Source organism: Dunckerocampus dactyliophorus, chromosome 1 (genome assembly GCF_027744805.1).
Source record: "Dunckerocampus dactyliophorus isolate RoL2022-P2 chromosome 1, RoL_Ddac_1.1, whole genome shotgun sequence".
Lineage (NCBI taxonomy): Eukaryota > Metazoa > Chordata > Actinopteri > Syngnathiformes > Syngnathidae > Dunckerocampus > Dunckerocampus dactyliophorus.
The window spans coordinates 26,622,028-26,637,661 of NC_072819.1; the positions used below are offsets into that span (position 1 = coordinate 26,622,028).

General features: G+C 41.0%; 1 protein-coding gene across 2 annotated transcripts in view; it reads right to left on the reverse strand.

The window, feature by feature from the left end:
* Window positions 1-15,634, reverse strand: part of LOC129190036 (forkhead box protein J3-like) — a 148,678-nt gene that overhangs the window by 108,032 nt on the left and 25,012 nt on the right. The window contains exon 2 of one of the 2 annotated variants that reach the window (XM_054792471.1): window positions 3,252-3,341. The exons of the other annotated variant lie outside the window; for it this stretch is intronic. The gene's annotated coding sequence lies outside the window, so the exon portion shown is untranslated. The remainder of the gene's footprint in view (window positions 1-3,251; window positions 3,342-15,634) is intronic. 2 annotated transcript variants of the gene reach the window in all.

The following is a 15,634-nucleotide window of genomic DNA, read 5'->3' on the forward strand; positions in this document are numbered from 1 at the left end:
TATTAATATTGTGCAAGCGCTCAACTGGCCTCGGCATCTGTCCAACCTGATTTAAACTCTTCTCTCTGTCTCTCTGTGTGTTCTGTCGATCTGGATTGCCTCTCACTCTCCTTCCCTCCAAAGTGGAAATGGCAATTGGATCTGCACAATGACTAAAAGCTGGGGAATTGTTTTCACAAGTGCCTGCCAAATGAAGAGGGAGGGGGCACAAAGCACTCGGGAGGAATTCCAACCCTCTGGAGGAGCGGTGGAGCTCGTCTCCTTCACCTCCTTTGTAACTCCACTATGTTCCACATTAACTTTATGTGCTTAATTCTCATGTCAAGTCTGTACCCATCACCACTTTTATAATCCATCAATACAGAAACCCAAGAGATCCCAAACAGTCCAATTTTTAAGGCTATTTTTACAAAGTCACAGAATTTAAAAATGTGACAATCCTTGATTTTTCACCACATGACTGACAATAGTGTAGATGTTACAGTATTCATTCCTGGCATGTTGCATTCAGGGCCCATTCTCAATCAGCAACACAGACTTTTTTGGGTATTGGTATCTTTGGAGGACCCATCCGCTTACCCTGTTCATGATCAAGGGGAAGCTAGACTCTATCCCAGATGACTTTAGTGCTGTTTGCTTGGGACCATTTTCGAATAAAAACATCAACATTTTGGCCTGCTGGTTAACATTACAACAGTAATTTGGAGAGCAAAAACATGTCTCAAAGTGGAAGTTGCTCCCGCTTAAACTAAGCATGCACAATGCAGGCACTGATTTCCTTAATTTTGGGGGATCAGCGATTTGTCAATCTATACATATTACAGGTGCACCAATTACAATTTTTGTCCAATCACCAATCACTAAAAAGCCTGACCTGCCAATTCCGAGTTTGGCCAATCCTGATTTTTTTTTAATAACTGACAGCATATTCAATGTTCCAATCTTATTTTGTTGAAAAACATTGAACAATACCCATGTTCAATACAAACCTGTTGTAACTGCACATGAGGTAGTTCACTCAAATATAAATGAAATGTTTAGAAAAATGCTGTCCAAACTACTAAATTATATCAGTTCCTTTTAATCTGCAGCCCTGATTTGAGACTCTTGCCAAAAACAAAGTGCACCACCACTGAACAACACATGAACTTTTCCTTGTAGTATCTTTACTCTTTTCACTACTCATATGTGCTAACAGCAGGCCGCTGCATGGCTATTGGCTCCGACTAGCGTTAGCTTTAGCCATAGCTAGATTGCTAGTTGTCAGTCTGGCAGAGCAAAAGGGGACAGTGGCTGACTTTCAGACCTTTGTGGCGGTAGATAAGATAGGTTTCACATGTAAGGATCGGCCAATTGTAGGGCCCTGTGATTTCCGTGTTAACGGAATCGGACATTAAAAACGCAATCTACTCTTAAACACAGAATCTCATGGAAATTGACATAATGTGAATGAAATGTTGTCATCGTGTGGAGAAGGAATGTTTGTGTGGGGAAGTATTTCTCAGGCGGACCGCTCAGTAGTGGCAAATTTCATCACAAACACTAGCCCGTCCAAAACTAATCTCTTATGGAGCGTGAATGGAAGCTACCAAGGTTAGCAGAGCATGCTAGCGCGGCTGTGTGTTCAACTGACGCTGTATGAGTGTGTTTTACCGCTTATTAACGCAAACAAGCTTTTTAAGATGCCTGCTGACATTGTGCAAGTTCTGAATGAAAAAGGAACGAAAGGCATGTTTGTTCTTGGTCCCAGTTCGAGCCTTCAAAATAAGAGCGCTTTTCATCACATACTGTATAATTGTGTAAACAAAATAGTGCCATAAAAAATATGTCACTGTAATAATGCAATTGGAATTGCATTGGTGACTACGTCTTCCTTAACCACAAGCACGGGCATTACATTTTGTTGAGGATTTTTTGTGAGCAGAGGCTGACATCCTATTAAAAAAAAGTTAGCCAATCGCCATCTGTTTCTGAAATACTGGGCAAAATTGGCTAATGATGTATTGCATCAACAAATGTAAGGATTTTTACATTTAATGAATGGACATTTTATTTACTGTCACAAAAGTACACACTCTATGCTGGTAAAATAAGTGTAAGGTAAAAAAAAACAGAATTTCAAAAATTTAAACAGAAAAAACAGCATTTGGAATACAATAAAACGGAACTTGGGAAAAAATAAAACGGACTTCATGTGGTCGTACAATTGCCAATACCCCAAAATCGATCAGCCATGCTTATTGCATACATGTCCTGAGTATTTGCTGATCCAATGGATGCTGTCACACAAGTATATTTTCATAGATAGGAAAAGAGAAGTAAAATGTGATGTTAAATAAATTTTCTAGAAACAAAAATTGGCTACCAAATGAAAGTGGGCCAGCATTTACAATGTTCCCATTAATGTGGCTAAACAAATTTAGGATAACCAAAAAGTGTGCCTCAGCCTTCATCAAGCATCCCACGCAGTAACCTTGGCATGTCCTTCCACACAACAAAGAGCCCATTGGCCAACACGTTTTCCATTCATACTCACTGTATATGATCAAGGTTGGAGAATTTAGATAAGCCCGCCTAGGGAGAGAAACACCATCCTTCCTCTGTCTCTCTTTCAATCAATCTCTGGAGAGCCACTATACCAGGAGGAGGAAGAAGGGAAATACTTTGCTCCAGCAAAAATATTTTAATTGCAAGTTTTAAAAAAAGAAAGAAAACTGAAAAACACAAATATTTGGCAGCTAACTCACCAGTGAGATAAAAAAAAAAAAATCAGCCAGGCAGTGGGACGATGGGAAAGAAAGAGGAAGCATCAGAAATACCCAATGAGTCCACCTGCACAACAACACCCCCAGTTTATCCTCAAGGTCCAGCTAAAGATATAATCCCAGGAAGTCATCCTAATTGATGAACCTTTTTAACACTGAAGGAAAGGTAGCACTGCAAGCAGCAGTAATGGTGTGTGGGCAGAGATGTGGGGGTGTGGTGGCCACATAGAATAACAAGTCTACTCATTTTCTCCTCATTAAAAGGACGCTCAAGCTGCAATTCAAGCTACAACCCGCTGTGCCGACACAGTTGTTATTGGGAAGTTTGTTGGGAGCATGGATCGGTTGCATGGAAGCACAGTGCAGCTTCACACAGCAAGGCAGGGATGATGAGTAATAAAGGAGGGACAGGAGGAAAAAGAAGAAACAAGGCATGACTTGACTTTTTGGGAGAGGAGCCCTGGGTGGGGAAACGTAACCAATTACCTAGTCAACTGGTCCCACAGTGACTGGACTGACCTCATCACGGTGCCTTTTGTCTCTAATACCTGCTGTTTCACATCGGCCTTCCAGACTCTGGGGAGAAAAATGATCAGTGCACAGACATCAGCTTATAGTGCACCTTTGCTTAGACTGCAGAAGTACACAGTTTTTTATTTTTACTGTATGTGAAGATCCAACTTTTTTTCTTTGGAAGCAGTAAAACCAAAACATTCAGTCTTTTGGCATCTTGTTACGAGGGGTGTAAAGATTCATTCACTCCATCAATTAATGGATTTATATTCCTACGATTCAACTACATCAATCTAGGTTCTCAAGTTTCCATTCAGGACGACATATATATCGATCTAACGTCGTTTAAAAGGTAATCAATCGATTGAATCCATACTAGGAAATAAAGCATTAGATTTAAGCACGGCAGGCTTTATATGGATGCGTGTTATTTTTAGACACATATACATATACACACACATATCTACATATACATGTATATACATATATACATACATATATATACATATATAGACACACATACATATATATACATACACACACACACACACATATAAACACACACAAATATATATACATATATACACACACACATACATATACTGTACATATATATACACACACATACATATACATATATATACACACACACACACACACATATTGTATATATACACACACATATAAACAGACACACACACACACATACTGTATATACACTGCTCAAAAAAATTCAAGGAACAATTCGAAAACACATCAGATCTAAACTGGGGGAAAAATGATCTTGAATATCTTTCCTGATAATAAGTGGGTGAAGTATTAGTAACAAAATGATGCCACATAATTTGATAGAAATGAAAATGATCACCCTATAGAGGGGGGAAATCAAAGACACCCCAAAAATGAAAGTGAAAAAATGATGCAGCAGACTGGTCCATTTTGCTAAAATGTCATTGTAGCAACTCAAAATGATTCTCAGTAGTTTGTGTGGCCCCCACGTGCTTGTACGCATGCCTGACAACGTCGGGGCATGCTCCTAATGAGACTACGGATGGTGTCTGGGGGATCTCCTCCCAGATCTGGACCAGGGCATCACTGCGGTACCTGGACGCATGGAGGAGATTCCAGCAGACAGGTAGTTACTCCAGGAGAGCTGGACAGGGCCGTAGAAGGTCTTTCAACCCTCAGCAGGATCGGAATCTGCTCCTTTGTGCAAGGAGGAACAGGATGAGCACTGCCAGAGCCCTACAAAATGACCTCCATCAGGCCACTGGTGTGAATGTTTCTGACCAAACAATCAGAAACAGGCTCCATGAGGGTGGCCTGAGGGCCCGACGTCCTGTAGTGGGCCCTGTGCTCACTGCCCAGCACCGTAGAGCTCAATTGGCATTTGCCATAGACCACCAGAATTGGCAACTACACCACTGGTGCCCTGTGCTCTTCACTGATGAGAGCAAGTTCAACCTGAGCACGTGCGACAGACGTGAAAGGGTCTGGAGATGCCGTGGAGAACGTTATGCTGCCTGCAACATCATTCAGCATGACCGGTTTGGTGGTGGGTCAGTGATGGTCTGGGGAGGCATATCCCTGGAAGGACGCACAGACCTCTACAGGTTAGATAATGGCACCCTGACTGCTATTAGGTATCGGGATGAAATCCTTGGACCCATTGTCAAAACCTACGCTGGTCCAGTGGGACCTGGGTTCCTCCTGGTCCACGACAATGCCCGACCTCATGTGGCTAGTGTATGCAGGTAGTTCCTGGAGGATGAAGGAATTGATACCATTGACTGGCCCCCACGTTCACCTGACCTAAACCCAATAAAACACCTCTAGGACATTATGTTTAGGTCCATCCAGCGCCGCCAGGTTGCTCCTCAGACTGTCCAGGAGCTCATTGATGCCCTGGTCCAGATCTGGGAGGAGATCCCCCAGACACCATCTGTAGTCTCATTAGGAGCATGCCCCGACGTTGTCAGGCATGCGTACAAGCACGTGGGGGCCACACAAACTACTTCAGAGAATCATTTTGAGTTGCTACAATGACATTTTAGCAAAATGGACCAGTCGGCTGCATAATTTTTTCACTTTCATTTTTAGGGTGGTCAAATTATGTGGCATCATTTTGTTACTAATACATCACCCACTTATTATCAGGAAAGATATTCAAGATCATTTTTTCCCCCAGTTTAGATCTGATGTGTTTTCGAAGTGTTCCTTGAATTTTTTTGAGCAGTATATATACATATATATATATATACATATATACATATACATACATATATATATACATATACATATACATACATATATATATATATATATATATACACACATATACATATACATATACTGTATATATACACACATATACATATACATATATATATATATATATACACATATATATATACACACATATATATACATATATATACAGTATATATATACATATATATACATATATACATATATATATACATATATATATATATATATATACACACATATATACATATATATATAAATACATATACAGTATATATATATATACATATATATACATATACACATACATACACTTTTACACACACACTTCATATTGAAATCAATCTCCCCACCATCCACTCATCATCAGCATCCCCTCATCCTCTCAGCATCAAGCAGTAGATGCAAGGCAAGCCACAAAGTATGGGTGAGAGCTGGAATCTCTGGCATGATGCTTGACTTTGATGTTTGTGTTTGTGATGTTTGTTTGACTTTGATGTCAAATGGTATGGCAACAGGGCAGTCACACTTGTGCCATCCTTCGCTGGACCAGAACCTGTGCAGTAGATTCAACGTAATGCCCATGCTTGTGCAGTAGATTCAAAGCCACCAAAACCTACACTGATGCTGAAAGGCCTTACATTGTGTGTACCTACAACAAATACATGGGAGACGTGGATTTGTTGGACGCCTCTACAAGCGGCACTGCCAAGCTCTCAAGATGCCAAAGAAGGAGATACTGAACATGAGAAAGTTCCAGGCACAACTAGCATCCTCTGTCATTCTGGTAAGAATCTATTTCTACCGTTTGCCATGTTTGTGGTATATTTGACTTATTTATTCTTCTCTGTCCAAGTGGACACTGGACACTGTTTCTGGGGCTACCACTGTAAATAAATGTAAAAGTTCTTGGTGCAATAAATGACTGTTCATTACGACATGTCTGAGATTATTTTTTATGTTATACTGTTCTGGGACAAAAGCAAAACCATGCAAACGAATCCCTTAGTTCTGTTATGTTGTTCAGGCAATGAGTACAAAAACAGTAGATTCTTCTCCTCATTAAGCCCAATGTTACAATATTACAACATTCCCATAAAAACCTACAAAAACATATTCTTAAAAAAAAAAAAAACACCTCATTTTCAGCCTCAAAGACCTCCTGAAACAACATCTTAATGGTTTATTTTTTTGTGTGCTTTTCTATATTTGGGTTTTGAAAATGATCCAAGATTATTTATTTCTGGCATACTAAAATATGTTGATTAATTGAGAGTACTGTTTAAATCCCCCTCCTCAAGAAAAAACAGCTAAAACAGCCGGGTCTTGTTTTTTTCTGGACAGCGTACTTAATATGGTGGCTATTGTCTGATCAATACATTGTAATGGAGGCTTTAAATGGCTTTCATATTACCAGATATAGTAGACGTACATAAAACTCCTGCCAGTGCGTGTCAGAGTAAATGTGTTCCCTGGCGACCTTCGTGGTGGGCAGACACGTGTGGACGACATGAAGTGATGTCCGAGTTTCAGAGTTGAGTTTTAGCTTGTCATGGGTTATGGCCCCAACAGTAGCCTGTGTTATTATTATGATTATTATTATTATGTTATTATTATTGTGCCTGTTGTGAGATCATTTAAATCTGCAATAAATGCCTGTTCTGGCAATCACATCTGGTGCTTGTCCACTGAACAATTACTTACACCTAGTGGCCAATGTAGAATACTACATTCATTAGAACGCTTCTTCTGCCTTGTACTTGTATTTTAGTTGATTTAGTTAGTGAATTCAGTCATTTTTTGTTTGAAAATGCTTAGTTTAAGCCAATAATAAGTACAATTTGCTTAAATATTCATATATATATTTTTTTTACTAATAATAGGCCGTATTCTTCCACAAAACAGCGATCATTTATTACTTAATTTTTGACAAACCACGATAAAGTGAGGGTGCAATGATTGAACCACAATGTAGCGAGGGATGACTGTATTGGTGGTTCTGTTTCGACAGGAGGTGTATTGAAAGATCTGAAATTCAATGAGCACGGGCAAAATAGTAAGTACCATTTAAATCACTAGGTAGTCTTAACAAAGAAGGGAAAGCATTATACAATAAAGTTAACATTTTCTTCAAGTTTGTATTTTTATTTGACCCGAGTATATATATCAAGCTGCTCTTTCAACTCGTAATTTAATACTTTCTTCACCCTGAGATCGTCCAGAAGATCATTCGCAGTGTTCTTTCCTCTCGTCTGTTTGCGCTTCTCGTTCCTCCTCTCTCAGACTTTCCAGCCTTACAAGGCTTCCGTCAGTCTAGCATAGTCATGTGATGAAGGCAAAGCATAGGAGTGGTCCTTGTCCAAATGGTGATGAAATATATATATATTTATATCTATATTTAGATTAACATCACTCAGTCACAATCTGTCACATCTTTATTAGTACAAAGTGCTGTCAACTGTCCCACATTCTTAATCTTATCAATCGTCACTTGTGCTGCCAGCAGTGTATGTGTGCGTGTGTCTCTCTCTCTCTCTCTGTGTGTAGGATGCAGATTCAATACTTCAATGTATATGTGTAATGTATGTACATATGTACAGTATGTGAGTCTGTATGTGAGTGACAGAGAGTGGGAGGTATTCTAAGGCCATGGGGGGTGACAAGAGCTTTGAATATAAGCAAGGTTATAATGCTTCCAGCTGTTTGAGATAGCACAACTAGAACTGATGACTCACATTGGGCACAGGTAGTGGTTGGCTCTCTTGGACAATCAGGGAACAGCACCGTGACAGGGTTTCATGTGCCTTCTTTGAGACGTCCTAGTAGTCACACGCCAAAGTGAAGGACGATACAGTTGTCCTTCGCTCCATCGCAGTTCGAAACGCACTCCCTCACTCTATCACGGTTTTTCATAAAAATGAATTAATAAACTTATCACTGTTTCATGGTTGACTTATGCCTATTATTAGTAAACAAAAAATGCATGTTTAAGCAAATGTTATGTATTCTTGGCCTAAATTACGCATTTTCAAGCATGAAAATATTCTAAATGAACTAAAATACAAATATAGTTTCAGGCAATACATGTTAATGAACTGTAGTCTACATTAGCCACTAGGTGTCACTAGTAACACTCACCAGAGTTCATTGCTAGGCAGGTTTTTATTATTTTGTAATTATTTCTCTCACAACAGGCACAATAATAACATATTAATAATAATAATAATAACAATAATAATAATAGCCACCATCATCATAATAACACGGGCTACTGTTGTGGCCATACTAGTGTACCTATGTGAAGTTGCCGATTGTTATATATTGCACTCACAAGTCAGTGAGTTTCTTTTGCAAGCAGCGTAACAACACAGCTCACACTGAACTTCTCAACCCCATTTAAATCGTGGGAGGTCACCATTTCACATACCAATCCTGCTCATGGTGTCATAAAAGTACAGTACAGCAAAGCGTGCTGGGAAACAGGAAATACTCCTGTTACAAATTATAGAGCATCTCTGTTATGAAAAACAAAAAAAACACACCAACAAAACCTACACACACACACACACACACAGAGTTAAATAGTGTATTGTTAAACTAATGTAGAGGTCATATTTGAGTGTACTTCAACACGTCCTCCTCCACTCGGCCACACAGCTTAGGAACTACTGGCCACGACATGCGCATGCACACACTACCAGGCAACTCACACCATCCGCCAAACACCTCCAACATCTCCCGTCAAAATTATCGACCACGTTTTTTTCTATCACTCCATTAATCGATTTATCGATTTTCGTGGCAGGCCTCGTCGCGGGGGTATTAACTACAAAAACATTTTATTTATTAATATCGAATCCTACTTGCGGGGATTAACTTATCTGTCTCCTGGAATCTCCTCCATGCGTCCAGGTACCACAGTGATGCCCTGGTCCAGATCTGGGAGGAGATCCCCCAGGACACCATACGTTGTCTCATTAGGAGCATGCCCCGACGTCCGGAACCAATTCAACACCGATTACTGGGCTGTCAATCGATTAAACTATTTCATCACGATTAATCACATGTTGTCCATAGTTGTAATTAATCCCAATTAATCACAGATGAAAATAAGTTATCTATAATACGTGCACCTTTGAAAGAACATTTGAAAGTTTTAAATACACCTATCAACATGAGACCAATGTTCCTTCAAATTTTTCAAGTGTCTGAGCATACATACAAACGACCTTAGCATTCCTTGGACCTCCTTGGACCTTGTGAGCGCCATCAGAAGTGCACACTGTAGTATCACACCTGTCCAAAACCTAAGAACTTTAGGTAGTCCAACTTCCATTCTGTGGTATTTTGTATATGTGTGAGTTCAAAAGGTCAGCAAGGCTTTTTTCACAATGTAGTTTTCTTTTTTTCCCACCAAACACAAAACAAGCTGTGGAACTATTTCATCTAATTCATGATCTGAATCATGTAGGAAACACCTAGTTTATCATTTCATTTTCCATTTCTTTCTTGTTTACCATTTATTTTGTTAATTATGTCTACTGTTATTTCGTTATTTCCTTTCTGTTTTGCAGCAGCCTGTTCTGGCAATATTTTATTCTGGATATTTACTTAAAAGTGATGCCAAATTTGCTGTATATATTTACTTTTGTCTAAATCAAAAATGTAAATAAAAAAATCTCAACCGCAAAAACAACCACCCTTCAGTCCCTTCGGCATCACTTGGGCAAACTTGGCCTACCACTTCCTGTATCCGGTAAGTCTGGCCATCAAAATAAAAGCATGCCAGTACCACATGCACAGTTAAGACACGCATTCAGTCCAAACTTTTCACTCTGAAAACTGGCTTGCTGCTTTGGCTTTGCAGCATGTTTTTCAGAGCAGTTCTTTCTCATTCGAAAAAGAAAACATCTCATTCAGTTTCAACTCTTCTTCTTCTGTTCCCATAAACTTCAGCCCGCCTTAAAAGACCTTTTTCACTTTGGCTTGGTGAGTGGATGTGACACTGCCCGTTCGTTTTGCCATAATATGGGGTTAGCAAGCAGCATTTAGCTCTCTTAAAGGGATAGTTTTAATTTTTTGACATGAAGTTGTCTGACATCCCCATCAGCAGTGGACTATACTTCAACTTGTATCCATTAGTTTCACAACAGATACAGTATATGTTAATTCCACGACAGGAGATCTGTGATGTTGTACATATATTTGTATCGGTATATATCGAAATCGGAAATTGAGAGTTTTGAGAGTTGGACAATACTGGCATATCGGATATACCTGTATATAGGTATATGAGTGTATATGTGTGTGCGTGCATGTGTGTGTGTGTGTGTGTGTGTGTGTGTGTGTATATATATTAGGGCTGTCAAAAACTGTGTGTTAACGACAGGGTAACCAATTCAGTTAATTAATTATGTTGAAATTACATTGAAACAACGCATGTGCATCATGTCAAGCCACATGTCTCTTATGACGGCAGACGGAGCCACAATAGCAGCCCCACAGAGTCACACAGAGTCTGCTGCTCTTTCATACCTCTATTCTGATCTGAACACAACAGCCGTGCAATTCCAACATCATCTATGTATCTCCAACTCACAAACACGCCTCTAGTCAGCGCCTCATGGGAAAGACACTCATTGTCACTAGGCGACAGCGAGGTGCATTCACGGACACTCAAAAAAATCACAACATTGTCCTTATTATTTGTGTTCGTGGTGGGGGAAATAATCTTAGATGCATTCTTAGATGCATTGCGATGCGGAGATTGACGATTATTAATCGATTCATAAATGTCAATAATCGATGCTGACGGAACAAAAAGAAACGGAACAAAAAGACGGAAAGCACAAGTGTCGCCCGGACAGTTTATGGTGGTGCACCACTTTGTGTTTATTTTATACATGCTGCTACTGGCGCCATTTCACTTCCTGCTGGTTCTGTACAAATGCAGTATGTTGGTAGATGTAACCTTCCAATTATAAAGATAATGGAAGTAAATTCATCTGTTTCATGTTTGTTTTAACTGTGGATCATTACAAATATGCTTTGCTTTAGTAGTACACAGTGAATAAAAATAAATTATATGTAGAAAAAATTATGCATAAATTACGGGGATTGCGAGGCAGGACATGTACAAATTTATTGTACTCAACCTGCATATGACTCTTGAATACACTTGCTTCACAGCTCGCCATTTTGTTCCATTTCCCTAGTTTCAGTTTCGAGTTTACTCTGTACAGTACAGATAAATAAATAGATGTTATCAGTTTCTCAAAAGTATTTCAAATCGGGGGTGTGTGAAAACATTTCTGTCCCCTGGGGGGAGGCATGACAGAAAATAATTGCGAACTACTGCACTAACCTAACACTTGTAAGCACAATGGGCTGCCTGAATGCACTTTTTTTTCCCATCATTCACAATCCTTATGTGAAACATGAACACACACGACTTTCTCTTTTCTGTGCATTTTAAAGACATTAAAACAGCGAGAAAGAGGCAGATAATTAATGCAGGTAATGATAAATGGGACACACATTCATGAAACATAAAATCATTCTAAAACAATTAGATAAAATTTTATAAATCATTCCATAAAACCAAAAAATTAGAACATTATTTAAATTTGAAGAATGCAGAAAAAATACTTTCAACTGTCATATGCACAGTTGAATAGAAGTGTTTTCAGCCTGGATTTGAACATTGCCAAAGTTGAGGATTGTCACACATCTTCTCAAAGACTGTTCCAGATTTTGGCAACATAAAACTGAAACGCATCCTCATCATGTTTAGTTCTGACTCTAGGCACCCGCAGGAGACCACTCCCTGAGCTTCTCAGAGCCCGAGATGGTTCAAGTGGCTCTAACATGTCAGAGATGTATTTTGGCGCAAGAACATTAAAAACTTGTACATAAAATACAGCGCAAATGAGCACATTTCACACATTGTGACAATTGGTGATTAATCATGATTAATTTGCGAACTGCCATTAATTTGATTAAAATTTGTAATCATTTGACAGCCCTAATGTATGATCTCACAGTGTAAATACACTGAGATCACAGATTCCTTCACATTCAGAAAAGAAAAAACATTTTCAGCATCGTCTGGCATTGAATTATCTAATCCTTACGGTCTATACACCTACCCTGTGTAGATGAGCTGGGAAAGGAACAGCTCCATCTTTTATTCTGACTGACTGACCTAACCTGACAAAATCCTTCAGTCTGAAGTGCTCATGCATGTATGGATGACGAACCAGCAGAAAACCGCTCCCGTCTGAGAGCGGTTTCCCACTACTTTGGGAAAGCAACATATTCCATGAAAAGTTAGCTAAGCAATTAACAACAATCAGAGAAATTATTTCAGTCCAAGTTAGTTAAATAGGAAAGACATCTTCATTATTTGGAGGCTGGTTTCACCACCACTGCAATCCAGAGTTAGGCAAGGGACTTCACAATATTAGCCACAAAGTCAGGAAATTATGTTTGTAAGAACACGTTGGCCAAATACAATCACAAGCACTTTTCAGTCTTACCTGTGAAAGGTAACCCATGAGATCTGGTTTAGACTGTAAAATGGTTGGTACAATTTTATGCAGCACATGAATGAGGAATCTTCTCCGTTCCCTCTTTCCACATCCAATATGGCGGCAACGTCAACGTATGATTCATGATTCAGCGCACAGTGCGTTGTCTACGCATGCATATGTGTAACCCGCCTGTTTAAGCCAGTCCCGCGCCAAACACAGGACAAACACAGGACAAACACAGGACCTTCGGAATGGGAGTTGAGAGTGCTGGCCACCGGGCTAAAAGTCAGACAGTCAACTTAAGGGAGTGAGGGAGTGAGGTTTACTAACGTACACTTACACAGTCACGCTGGCTAGCATCCATTACATATTATACAATCTCTTTCGGAGTTGGGGAATTGTAATTCCATCCATCCATCCATCCATTCATCCATCTATCCACCTCCTCCTGCTTATCAGAGATCGGGTCGCCGGGACAGCAGCCTAAAAAGGGAGGCGCAGATTTTCCTCTCCCCGACCACTTCGTTCAGCTCCTCCCGGCGAATCCACAGGCGTTCCCAGGCCAGTTGGGAGGCAGTCTCTCCAACGTGTCCTGGGTCTTCCCCAAGGCCTTCTACCGGTCGGACTTAACCTGAACACCTTCCCAGAGAGGTACTGGCCCCAATGTCCACGCGATGATGCAGAGTCGTGTCAACCAAGACACACCTACAGCATCCATGGCCTTAACTCCGGGCGGATCTCATCCACCCCCAGGGCCTTGCCACAGAGGAGCTTTTTGACAACCTCAGCACCAGAGATAGGAGAGCCCACCGTCGAGTCCCCAAGCTCTGCTTCCTCATAGGAAGACGTGTCGGTGGGGTTGAGGAGGTCTTCGAAATATTCCTTCCACTGATCCACAACATCCCGAGTTGAAGTCAGCAGCACACCATCCCCACCATACACAGTGTTGACTGTGCACTGCTTCCCCCTCCTGAGACGCCAAATGGTGGTCCAGAATCACTTCGAAGCCGTCCGTAAGTCATTCTCCATGGCTTCTCCGAACTCCTCCCATGTCCGAGTTTTTGCCTCAGCGACTGCCAGAGCCGCAGACCGCTTGGCCTGCCGATACCTATCAGCAGTCCCAGGAGCCAAAAAGGCCCGATAGGACTCCTTCTTCACCTTGACGGCATCCCTCACCACTAGTGTCAACCAACGTGTTTTGGGATTACCGCCACGACAGGCACCGACCACCTTATGGCTACATCTTCAATCAGCTGGCTAGACAATGGAGGCACGGAACATGACCCATTCAGACTCAATGTCTGCCACCTCTCTCGGAACATGGTCAAAGCTCTCCCGGATGTGGGAGTTGAAACTCCTTCCGACAGGGGACTCTGTCAGTCGTTCCCAGCAGACCCTTACAATACGTTTGGGCCTGCCAGGTCTGACCGGCATCCTCCCTCACCATCGGAGCCAACTTACCACCAGGTGGTGATCGGTTGACAGCTCTGCCCCTCTTTTCACCCGAGTGTCCAAAACATATGGCTGCAAGTCCGATAATACGACCACAAAGTCAATCATGGAAGTGCGGCCTAGGGTGTCCTGGTGCCAAGTGCACATGTGGACACCCTTATGCTTGAACACAGTGTTTGTTATCGACAATCTGTGACGAGCACAGAAGTCCAACAACAAAGCACCGCTCGGGTTCAGATCTGGGGGCTGTGCCTCCCAATCACGCCTCCCTCAGGTCTCACTGTCGTTGCCAACATGAGCGACCAGCAGAACATGGGAAACCCCTGGGGGAGCACTCTCCAGTACGTCCTCTTGAGCAGGGGTAGGGAACCTATGGCTCGGGAGCCAGATGTGGCTCTTTCGATGACCACGTCTGGCTCTCAGACATGTGTCAACGCGATAACATTTATCCATCTCCCACTCGGGTCCCGGGGGTCTGCTGGGGCCTATCCCAGCTGACTTCGGGCGAGAGGCGGGGTACACCCTGGACTGGTCGCCAGCCAACGGCACAGCACATACTGACAAACACGATATAACGTATTTATTTTAATTTTCTGCTGACATTTTAAAGTGAACCAAAATATAAAACTTTCTTTTGTATTTTAATGCATTTTCCAGCACAATGTGGGTGGCCACAGCCAATGCCAGCAGTTGTCCTTATATTCATATTTTCCGGGTCAGACAGCAAAACGTGATGATTATTGAATAATGTGGTAACCTACCCGGGTCACTGAGAGGTTAAGAAGTAAACTTCCCTCCTCTCATCAAATAGTCAGCTCTCTCATTCTGCAGAGCAAACCCTTTGGATGAAGATGATGGAGAAAAGAAGGAAAGAAAGATACCATGCAAAAGCACCAGAAGACGCATTAATGATAAGTATTTTATTGATTATTGATTAACTACAATATAACACCATTATTAAAAAGAATAACTTCAGAGACGTATTGTTTTCTAATCTTTGTTGGCCTTGCTTAAAAATGCACACATTTAGTTGTACTGAATGTGAAAGAATATGATATGGCTTTCATAGAAATACATTTTTAAAACTGTGTCTTTCATGGCTCT